We start from the raw sequence: 12,148 nt of genomic DNA on the forward strand, positions 1-12,148 counted from the left end.
ATTAAACTCCTCTTGGACATGTATTGTTAAGATGGCAATAATGGCAATTTTTACAGAACTAAGTATTCAGTACAAATTGGTAATGAACATAGAATATGTTCTAGGAAACCTGAGGCATCACCTTACCTTTCCTCTGCTTCAATGGTCAGTTAAACTTTTTCTTAGGTATGTTTGCTTTTAGCATTGCTGATGACCTTCAGTGGTCAAAGCTCCAGTTCACAGTTTCTTGTGGATCAAAAAGAAGAAAGTATACACAAATGTTTGAAGCTTGAAGGTCGTAACCTCAAAACTATATTCTTTATATATGTATGCATGTTGTGTAAGCTAAGCTGATTATGCACTTCTGCTCCAAATCGTGTTGCTATATAACCCAAGTTTTGTAGAAGCTGTGCATACAAAATGTTTCTTAGAAAGACACACCATCATTTTTGAGACAGCAGTGGGGAGAAGAGGAAGAAAGAAGGGACCTCACTGTCAGACACATAGGAGTCTTCTCATATGTCAAGGTAGAGAATATTTGGTTATGTCTTTACTCTGTAGATGAGTTATAAGACCCACAGATGACAAGATAAAGACAGATTCAAATTGAATTTTGAGTCTTCAGTGGTTTTTAAATCTGAAGACGTATACATTACTGTTAAGGATAAATTAATTGAAGATTTGTAGAATTCAAAAGCAACTGCAGCATGTAGGAAGAGAGTGGTGTGGTCAGAAATAGGAAATCATAAACTCTTAGAAGATCATCCAGTTCCAATCCCCCTGCCATGGGCAGGGACGCCCCACACTAAACCATGTCACCAAAGGCCCTGTCCAACCCAGCCTTGAACACTGCCAGGGATCGAGCATTTACCACTTCATTGGGCAACCCATTCCTTTGCCTCACCACCCTAACAGTGAAGAGCTTCTTCCTATATATAACCTGAACTTCTCCTGTTTAAGTTTAAACTCGTTACCCCTTGTTCTATTGTTATAGTCCCTAATGAAGTTTCCTTCTCTAGCATCCTTGTAGGCTGCCTTCAGATACTGGAAGGCTGCTATGAGGTCTGCATGCAGCCTTCTCTTCTCCAGGCTGAACAGCCCCAACTTTCTCAGCCTGTAAAATTTCAGAAGTAAAAATATTTAATTGAATTATTCTCATTAAGTGATCTGGCTTTAAATGCTGAGACTTAGACTTTGGGACAGAAAAAAATGTCTAGAGTAAGAGAAAAAAAATAGTTATACTTTCTGAATGCAGCTGGATAACAAAACAGACAGCTGTTACAGTGTATTCTACAACTGATACTCTGGTGTTGACTTACTTTAAACACCACAGTTGAACTGGTTTAAATATTCAACCAAATCTTCAGCTCACCAGCATTTATATAGCATGCAAGCTTGCTTTCATGTAAATCTGTTCTGCATTTTTTCAACCTATGCATTACAATTCTATTGCTCTGGTTTAAACTTCTGTCTTTCAGGGAAATAATGTGTTGCACAGATGTGGAGACCTATCTTTGTTCTTTCCAAGCACAATCTCTCAATATCCCTTAATCACGACAAAGTAGGAGGCCTAGTTTCCAAGTAGAAAGTAGCATTTGCTATGCCACTGGAAATGGCCAAGAAATTCTCTTGCATGCCAGAAGTTCTTAGCTGACATACTTTGTGGTAGCAACTAAATTAATGGTTAGGTTCAAATGAGGAACGTGATTTTGGTGGGAATTTTCTTACTATTCCTGCTTACCATGCTTTGAGTTGCATTTTGGAGAAGTTTCAGTCTAGGTAAACTAAAGTGAAATCCAAGGTGTGCTCCAGGAGCAAATCTAATATGCTCCAGCCACTAGGAAATGTGTTCTCTGTTGGACAAGACCCGGGGACAGTCTGAAGGGAAGCTTTCAAACTGCAAATACTGTTCTCAGCACCAAATAGTTCACTCTATAAATCTTTCCCATTGTGCACCTCTAATTTTAAATGTAGTTGTAGCCACTAGATCTTTCTGTCTGATCTATTTTCTTACTGTTGAAGGAGAAACGAACACAGTAGGCTTGGATCCTTTCTGCAAATCATATTTGGTTCAAGTTAATCTTTCTTTCAGGTAGTGCATTACCAGTAAAACACAACCTGTGCATACCTGCCTATGCATGCCTGAATACTGTTTAACAGCAGAACCTCAACTTGCACTTTGGAGATTTAACTTCATCACAACCACTTAAAACTTAAGGTAAGGAGAAGAGAGAAAATCGTTTAAAATTGCTCTTAGTCGAATTACATGAAGTCTTATTTATAGTGATGCAAAAGAAACAAAATCTATTTGACACTATAGATTTTTTCCTTTATTCAGTACCCTTCTTTTAACTCCTCTTGAATATTAGTCATGATGTATCAGTTTCTTGATTTAGTAGGGGACTATTCAGGTGGTTGATGAGGGCTTTGTTAGCACAACTTTAATAATTGAGCTCTTTAGCTGAAAGAAAACAGTATAAATAATGCTGGCTTCAGCTGTAACAGATATTTTTCTTCCTAGCAGTTGATGCAGTGCTGTATTTTGGCTTTAGTGTGAGAATAGTTATGATAACACACTGATATTTTAGTTGTTGCTAAGTATCACTTACCCTGATCAAGAACTTAACAGTCTCTTATGCTCTGTTGGTGAGGAGGGGCACGAGAAGCCAGGAGGAAACAGAGACAGGGCATCCAACTCAAACCAGCCAAAGGGGTATTCCATACCACAGCATGTCATGCCCAGTATATGAACTGGGGGAAGTTACCCAGGAGGGACTAATCGCTGCTTGCATTCGGTATTGCTCAGCAGGTGGTGAGCAATTGTGTTGTACATCACTTGGGTTTTCTGAGTGGTTTTTTTTGTTGTTTTCTGTTACTATTATCATTATTGCTATTGTTGGTATTCTTTCTTATTATCACTATATTTTACTTTAATTTAGTTATTGAACTGTTCTTATTTCAACCCTCAGGTTTTACTTTCTTTTGATTCTCCTCCCCATCCCGCCCGGGCAGAGGGAAAAGTGGTGGGTAAGCATTCGTTTGCGTGGTGCTGGATTACTGCCTGGGTTTAAACCATGACAACACATTATTTTGTTATCAAGCTTTCTTCCACTTTGCAAGAACAGAGAAAGCTTTCTTCAGAAATTTGCCTGTTTTCTGATAGGTTTTCAGTGATTTTTCAGGAACTTTGTTGTGCAAAGGATAAAAGCAGTTTCATTTATTTGTATTTCCTAATTCAAGTACTGCATATAGCAATCTGTAGCACCCTGCTGTAAAAAAAAAGGACTCTTGCTCCACTCAAAAAATGTCCTGAGGCCTGACCTGGGTGAGACTGTAATTATTTGGGACCTCTCTGTCTCCCTCCCCAGCTCCTCTTGGGTGAGAGGTGCCAGGTCTTCTCCTTTCTGTGTGTTTTTTTGTGATGGCAAGAACTCCTAAATATTTTGTTTAAAGGAAAAAAAAAAAAAAGTTAAGGAAAGTAAAAGAAAAAGCTGATGTACCTGGGGAAGAAAAAAGCATTTTTCTTCAAATGGGAGCCCTAAGAAGGGGAAGAGGTAGCATGTGCCTTTCCCAAGATCAGATTTGACTACGCACTCCCCGGGAATGCTGGAATGCAGGGCAGGATGGGCTGAGAGAAAGGCTATATGGGGACACTGCAGTTCATGCTTGTCCTGGGTTCAGCAGTAGCAGTCATTTTTCTCCTTCTTAGTAGCTGGTGCAACACTGTGTGTTGACTTTTGGCCTGGGAACAGTGCTGATAACACTGATGTTTTTAGTTGCTGCTCGAATGTTTCGTCTGACCAAGGACTTTCTGAGCCTCATGCTCTGCCAGGGAGGAGGGGAAGCTGGGAGGAAGCAGTGACAGGACACCTGACCCAAACTGACCAAAGAGGTATTCCATACCACAGCACATCATGCCTAGGATGTAATGGAGAGTTACCCGGAAGGGTAGGGACTGCAGGGTTGGACGAGGTATCGGTCGGTGCTCGGTCAGGTGGGGTGAGATGGGTCATTGGTCGGCTGGTGCTGAGGTGTTATATTCTTTCCTCTTGTTATTTCCTTTCTTATTATTATTATTGGTGGTAGCAGCAGTGATTTGTGTTATACCTTAGTTACTAAACTGTTCTTATCTCAACCCGTGGGAGTTGCATTCTTTTTGATTCTCCTCTCTGTCCCTCTGGGAGCAGAGGGAGGGAAAGAAGCAGAGAGTGAGTGGATGAGCTTTGTGGCTGGGTTTAAACCACGACAATGCTCTCTATGTAAGTACATTGTTGGCAGGGAATGTGCTTGTGAAGAGTCTTCAGAAAATATTTTTTCCCTGTGTAGGTGAATTTTTGCTATTAATAGTTATATTATTTATGTTAATTATATCCTGATAAGGTCTTTTGTATTTTACAGCAGGTGCACAGTGGAAGAAGGGGCATAATTCCACTTCAAGGCTTTGGCCTATTGAAGATCCTGTCCCAGCCCTGCAAAGTCTCCTCCCTGTCCCCAGCCCCGAAAGAGGAAAATCATCCTTAAAGAAGATACCTGCTTTTTTCCACCCTGTCTGCCCATCCTTGTTGGTGTGGGGATACTTTGGTCCTGAGCTTTTGTCCTAGTTCTTGTATATAAGCAACAGAGACATCAATTTGATGGATGGACCACTAGGTGGATAAAGAACTGGCTAGATGGACGCACACAGAGAGTTGTGATCAATGGCTCAATGTCCGGCTGGAGACCGGTAACGAGTGGTGTCCCTCAGGGTTCAGTGTTGGGACCGGTCTTGTTCAACATCTTTGTCGCTGACATGGACAGTGGGATTAAGTGAGCCCTCAGCAAGTTTGCCGATGACACCAAGCTGTGTGGTTTGGTTGATACGCTGGAGAGAAGGGAAGCCATCCAGGGGGACCTCAACATGCTTGTGAGGTGGGCTGATGCCAACCTTATGAAGTTTAACCATGACAAGTGCAAGGTCCTACACCTCGGTCGGAGCAATCCCAGGCACAGCTACAGACTGGGCAAAGAAGAGATTCAGAGCAGCCCTGCAGAGAAGGACTTAGGGGTGTTGGTCGGTGAGAAAATGAACATGAGCCGGCAGTGTGTGCTTGCAGCCCAGAAAGCCAACCGTATCCTGGGCTGCATCAAAAGGAGTGTGACCAGCAGGTGGAAGGAGGTGATCCTGCCCCTCTACTCTGCTCTTGTGAGACCTCACCTGGAGTATTGTGTGCAGTTCTGGTGTCCTCAGCATAAAAAGGACATGGAACTTTTGGAGCAAGTCCAGAGGAGGGCCATAAGGATGATCAGGGGACTGGAGCACCTCCTGTATGAAGACAGGCTGAGAAAGCTGGGGCTGTTCAGCCTGGAGAAGGCTGCGTTGAGACCTCATAGCAACCTTCCAGTATCTGAAGGGGGCCTATAGGGATGCTGGGGATGGACTATTCATTGGGGACTGTAGTGATAGGACAAGGGGTAACAGGTTAAAACTTAAAGAGGGGAAGTTTAGATTGGATATAAGGAAGAAGTTCTTCACTGTGAGGGTGGTGAGGCACTGGAATGGGTTGCCCAGGGAGGTTGTGAGTGCTCCATCCCTGGCAGTGTTCAAGGCCAGGTTGGACGAGTCCTTGGGTGGCGTGGTTTATTGTGAGGTGTCCCTGCCCATTGGCACGGGGGTTGGAACTAGATGAACTTGAGGTCCTTTCCAACCCTAACTATTCTATGATTTTATTTTTTTTTTTCTTTTAGAGAGCAGAAGAGAAGGATGTAAAATACCTTTAACTACAATAACAACGGCTTTTCCCTTCCAGTTTGTTTTTCCACCAAGCAAGACATGACTTTTGTACCCAGAGGACAGAATGAACCACTGAAGTTATTTTTGTCTTAAGTGGTAAGTAGAAGTGAAAACAGTTTGGCTTACCCGGCTGACGTAAGCTTTGGGTTTGTGTCAGCAGAGCAGGAATGAAGTTAACTTCATTATGAGAAGTATGAGAATTTCTTCCAAACATTGACATTCAGACCTTGTGTGAACCTGCTTCTGAACTCACTTGTATTGGGAGAGCTGTGTTTGAACCTATCTGTGAGGATTTATGTATGCTGCCTTTAAGCTTTCTGCCTGAAATGCAGACATGTTTAAACCTTTTCAGACTTTAAAGAAGAATTTGCAAAAGTGGCTAAAAGCTGATGTCTGTACCCTTGAAGTTACAAGGCTCAGGTATACTACTGCCCATACTGGCAGCTGTGCTATGGGGCTAGGTCTTGTTCCTAACTGACATCATAATTCAGGGCTTGTGTAACTTTCATGGGGGAACAACCTAGAAAGTTTTGTCACAAATTCTCTCCCAGCTCAACTGGGAATTGTTAATTCTACTTCCCCTGTTTGAGGTTCTGTCTTCCCAAAAGGTCATACAGATGACCCTACATGGCTGAATCAAAGTCCCAGCACAGCCAGTGCATGCAGTGGTTTGCACTGAAGGTGTCAGGAAAAGTACAGAAAGAAGGATAGGACTCACCTGTTTAATACCTTTATTATCTTGGAGCAAATTGACTAAGTGCTTGCTCGTCAAGTTTGTAGGTGGCACCAAACTCAAGTGGCACCAGTTGGTAAGCTCAAGGGAATGGCTGCCATTGAGAGAGATGTAGACAGGTTAGAGGAATGGGACAATAAAGACTTAATAAAATTCAGCAAGGACAAATGCCAAGTCCTGCACCTGAGAAGGAAGCATCCCTTGCTATGACAGAAACTGGGGCTGAATTTGTAGAGAGTAGTTATGCAGAAAAGGCCCTAGGGATGCTGGTGGGCAATGAGCTGAACATGAGCCAGCAGTGGCCCTGGCAGCAGTGAGGGCCACCAGCATCCAGGGCTGTATCTGTAGGAGCGCACAGCCAGTAGGTAGAGCAATGGATGGATTGTCTTCCTCTAATCCATACTACTTGTATTTTGTATATATTCATATATATATATGCATGTGTGTGTGTGTTATATGTGTTCTTTACTGTAAGAGTAGTGAGGCAGCTGGAGCAGGTTGCCTGGAGAAGTAGTAAATGCTCCATTGCTGGCAGCGTTCAAGGCCAGGATGGACAGAGCCTCGGGTGACATGGTCTAGTGTGAAGCATCCCTGCCCATGGCAGGGGGGTTGGAACTAGATGATTTTAAGGTCCTTTCCAACCCTAACCATTCTGTGATTCTATATCCGATCTGAAATACTGTGGGTAGTTTTGAGCACCCCAGTACAAGAAAGGCATCAGTAAACTGGAATGAGTTCAGTGTCTTGAATCTGAATTGCTATAAAAATAAGTCTTGAGATAGACAGAAGTGATGGGCTCAGTTGCTACCTGTACCCTTGCAATGACATTCACTCTTCCATATTACACTTCTGACCCACCGTCTCACATATGAATTTTGAAAGCTGCTTCCCACATCCAAAGCAAGGTGGGATCTCCAGGGGGATGTTTTCAACAAGGCAGGATTTCAAAGGAAATGATGCTGTTTCTCAATTTGTCTACATATCTCAGTTTGACTGTGGTTGTAATTTAGAAGCTGATATGAAAGGATGGGCCTGAAAGAATATTTTAAGGCTGAGTACTGCTGAGCCCTGTGGGGACTGAAATTCCCAAACTGCTTCTTCAAGTCCTAAAAGCTGTGAGTCAGAACTCAGAAATCATGACATGGGTTTAGTAATAGGAGTTACTTATGTTGATACATTTGGATGTGTCACGACACATTCAGATATATGCCTTCTGACAGTACCCTTTTGACCCTTCTGGCTTTGTGGCCCATTTTCAAGCTTTCCCTTGTAACCAGAAGGGTTAGGAATATAAAATGTTTTTTGTTTTGGTTTCTTTTTCTCCTTTTTTCTGGCTTTGCTTTTTAAACTTATTTAAATTGGTAGTAATGTTCTGGTCCATTCAGACAATGTCAGATCTAACGTTTGTAAGGTAGAAGCTGATGATTAAAATCTATGAGCTGGCAGCACCAAAAGTTGGATGCAAATGTTGTTAGTCTTATATGTAAATTATACGAAAGCACAATATAATTCTTATGTCTATAATCATAGTTCCTCCTAATTGACTGCTTAGCAAGTGATTATCACTGTAATTCCTGGTGTTTAATATCTGTAATAAAATAACATTTGCTTTCTGCTTCTTAAGATGTTCATTGGCTCTAGTAAGTGTGGCAAAATTCTTCTCCACAGCAAAAGAAAGCAGCTATCAGTGGAGAATTTGTGCCTAAGTAGCAGGCTGTAGTGAGAATTTAAAATTATCTGTTTCCAGGGTGAATTATTATTTGCGGATTTATGCTTAGAACCATGCATTCAATGTTTATATCTGATACCAATCTGTGGGGAAATATTCCTGTCAATGTTTTCTCTGTGCCCTGCACTGACTGATTGAAATTTACAGCCGACCTCCCTGACAATAATTCTGTCAGAGGATCAGTCCTTCAGGCAAATTGCCAGCTCAGACATGAAAATCTGCAAATGAAGGAATGCAGAAAGCCTTTTGAATTAGAATGGCAGAGATGTAAATTCTCCCTGACAAAGCTGGTATTGTTGGCTTCTTTTGCAGCTTTCTCCTTCCCCATTTTTCTCCCAGCTGAGGAAGGGGAAATGATATTTTTTCTCCCATGGCGTGTACAATCATACTAAAATGCTGCTGTACTAAATGCCAAGGACTCATTACTGTTCTTGAAATTTGTCTCTTTAATGGAAATTTGTGGCCTCTGAGAAAGTTTCAGTTAGTTCCCAAGTCCAGGTATTCAAATGACTTCATAATATCAAAATAGAAGACTTTCATTATAAAGTAATCTAAGGGAAAGATTATTTTCATTGCAAAGGTTTTACTGGTAGATCATGCCCCTTAAGAGCTTTATACCCATCAAGTACAAAGTGCTGTAAAAAGTGTCAGTGATTCAGCAAGACATACTTTTTTATTAACAAATTGATACATGGGACAGTTTCACAGGTGTTATATAGCTGAATGTGCTGGGTTTGAGCTGGGAAATGCATTAATCTGTGTAACTATGTTCTGCCTTATGATTCACTTTTCATGTAATTAACAATTTACTTCTCTACCTAAGCTGTCTATTGGCTGTTACTGTGTCCTATAGAATAGTTACTGTGTTTCAAAGATCAGGAGGATGAACCCAGAATTTAATGAATAATTAACATGCACATTTTGTAGTTAAAGTGGCTTGGAAGCCCCAGGTATGAAAAATTCCATGCAGAAGTACTACTCTGCCAGTTCACATGAATTTATGTTGAGCACAGACATGATCTCAGTTCAATTCCTGCTTCTTTTGGACCCTTCCCAAGTATTTAGAGGTAATTTATTTGGCTCAAGTGTTTTGTTTCATCCCTGTAGCAAACCACTGCCTTTATAAAGGCGTTCTTCACACAAGCACTGAAGAATCTGAAATAAGACCCCTTATGGCCAAAAAGGTGACAGGAAGCTCTCCTAGGCAAGAAGCAGCACTCAAAATCTTTTTATGGCCTAAAGGGAATTCATTATATATAAATATATACATATATGTATATAGAACTAAGAATTTACTCTTGGCTAATGAATACTCTTAACAGTCCGATCAAAATACAACAGATAATTATTGTTAGCCCTTATGAGGACAACACTTACTGTCCTCATTGATAAAAAAAGAAATGGATTTTTAATACCCTTTTTCATACATTTACATAAGAAACCCCTACAAATATGGACCCCTTTTCTTGGGTATCATGCTTGTCCTTCCAATGTAGCTTAGACAATGCCAGCTTCCTGCTTCCTGGAGCAGCGGGGTGGGCAGAAGGTGTTATGACAAAGCAACAGCATCCTGCTGTTAGCAGAAGGAGAATGACACTCATGGTGGGACTTTTTTCTCCTCGGTCTTTCCCTACTCCTGGGCTGCCAGATGCAGCCGGAAAGTGACTGGGGGGCAGAGGCAGCTGTGTGTGTCACCCCCTTCCCAGCGGGGCAAAAGGAAGCTGGAGGAAGGGAGGCAGCAGTCACTGGCTTCAGCACAGGGGTTAAACCAGTGACACTTGGCTCAGGTGATTCTCCTTCTTTCTTTCTCTAATTTTTTATTATTCTCCAGTTAGCTTTCTATGGAAAAAAATATATCTATAGATTTGGTCCTGAGCCACAGATTTCTGTTTAATTCAGGTTTTGCTGATCTAAGCTTATACTTCTGGCCAGTCTCTAGTTTGGCAACAGCAATTTTTATTTCATTATCAGGTTTAAATACATCTGGTTTAACCCCATTTGGCAACTGAGCACCACACAGCTGCTCACTCACTTCCCACTGCCCCCTCCCTCAGAGGGATGGGAGGAGAATCAGAGAAAAGGTAGAACTCATGGGTTGAGATAAGAGCAGTTTAATAATTAAAATAAAATTAAATATAATACTACTAATATTTAAAATAAAAAGGTAAATAACATAAAAGAGAGATAAAACTAAAAAGAAAAACAAACAGCAGTGATGCACAATACAATTGCTCATCACCCACTGACCGATACCCAGCCCGACACGAGCAGAGATTGGTCCCTTCTGGGGGATGTATGAGTGAGTATCTGGTCCACTGGGCCCCTCCAGTGCTTTGGAAGCATTGGAGATGGAAGGCAGCTCTATGGAGTCCCCAGCAACAAGCTGCAGAAACTGCTGAAGGGGTCAGTGATTTATTTTGAGCCTGGTGGGCCATGACACTTCAGGCCATCAGGACAGAGATGCAACATAGAGATGGACTCATGATCGAGGGGTGGACTTAGCAATGGACACTATTGCCCAGGTTATTCACGAGTGTGAACACTGCACACAGCCTCTCCTGCTCTGAGAGACTGTTACAAGAGATGGAGCCTGACATCATGGACCAGATGGACTCGGCAGCTTTATAGGGACTGGTCCATGCACTAAGAGTGCACTGAGATAAGAGTGGTGGTATATTGAAAATGTGGAATCTGAGCATGACGTGAATGGTATGGAATAAGGGGTGGATAATGTCCTGGGTCAGCAGTAGCAGTCATTTTTCTCCTTCTTAGTAGCTAGTGCAGTGCTATGTTTTGATCTTTTGGCCTGGGAACAGTGCTGATAACACCGATGTTTTCAGTTGCTGCTCAAATGTTTGGTCTGACCAAGGACTTTCTGAGTCTCATGCTCTGCTGGGGACAAGGGGAGGCCGGGAGGAAGCAGAGACAGGACACCTGACCCAAACTGACCAAAGAGGTATTCCATACCACAGCACGTCATGCCCAGGATGTAACTGGGAATTACCCCGGAAGGGCTGGGACTGCAGGGTTGGACGAGGTATCGGTCGGTGCTTGGCTGGGGGGAGTGGGGCGAGTTATCGGTCGGCTGGTGTTGAGGTGTTGTATTCTCTTCCCTTGTTATTTCCTTTATCATTATTATTAGTGGTGGTAGCATTAGTGGTTAGTGTTATACCTTAGTTACTAAACTGTTCTTATCTCAACCTGTAGGAGTTGCATTCTTTTCGATTCTCCTCTCTGTCCCTCCAGGAGGAGGGGGAGGGTAAGAAGTGGGGGGAGTGAGTGGATGAGCTGTGTGGATCGGTTTAAACCACAACAGTAACTGCCCCAGTTTATATAACAGGCATGACATGCTATGGTATGGAATACCCCTTTGGCTAGTTTGGGTCAGGTGTCCTAAAAGTAGGATCAACTTTTTGTGTTTGGTTCATGGCACAGAAACCTAGCTAGGTTTCCTTGCCTGTATAGTTCAACTTTTCATGTAAGGAACCTGTCTAAGATGCAGAAGACTCAGTTTCGTTTCTGTTTCTCAACTAAAATGGTTTAAATTCCATCTCTTCTCAGTTCCATCTCCTTGGAGAATGTCTCAGCACTGGTGTGCTCAGGAATGAATGGTAGGGATTAAAAAGAGCTCATTTGTCTACCCTTGAAGCTCTGTCACTGACATGGAATAATTTGACTCCTTATTCCTGTAAATGTGCCATAACTACATACCCTGCCTGGCTTTTGCAGCTCCTGTGTGGGAGCAGGCCTAACTTTGACTTCCGTGCCTGGATGGGTAATGAATTTATGAAACATTCATCAGTTTAAATTAATAAAGACACCTTTGGACATCTAAAGAGATCTTTATTTTTAGTATGTGTATTTGAAATATGTAATAGCCATCAGAAATCACAAAAATGAATCAATGGAAATAAATCGTATATATATGGCATGTAAA

General features: G+C 42.0%; 2 long non-coding RNA genes across 3 annotated transcripts in view; both read left to right on the top strand.

The window, feature by feature from the left end:
* The first annotated feature begins 2,078 nt into the window (after positions 1-2,078).
* On the top strand, positions 2,079-4,686 carry LOC136014396 (uncharacterized). The gene is made up of 3 exons (XR_010612677.1): positions 2,079-2,197; positions 2,949-3,006; positions 4,378-4,686. It is a non-coding gene; the product is annotated as an uncharacterized LOC136014396 (long non-coding RNA).
* Positions 4,687-5,046: 360 nt separating this feature from the next.
* Positions 5,047-12,148, top strand: part of LOC136015469 (uncharacterized) — a 31,868-nt gene continuing 24,766 nt past the window's right edge. For both annotated transcript variants that reach the window (XR_010613221.1, XR_010613222.1), the window contains exons 1-2: positions 5,047-5,134; positions 5,766-5,845. This is a non-coding gene — a long non-coding RNA (uncharacterized LOC136015469). The remainder of the gene's footprint in view (positions 5,135-5,765; positions 5,846-12,148) is intronic.

The sequence above is a fragment of the Lathamus discolor genome, chromosome 5, assembly GCF_037157495.1.
Source record: "Lathamus discolor isolate bLatDis1 chromosome 5, bLatDis1.hap1, whole genome shotgun sequence".
NCBI classification, from domain to species: Eukaryota; Metazoa; Chordata; class Aves; order Psittaciformes; family Psittacidae; genus Lathamus; species Lathamus discolor.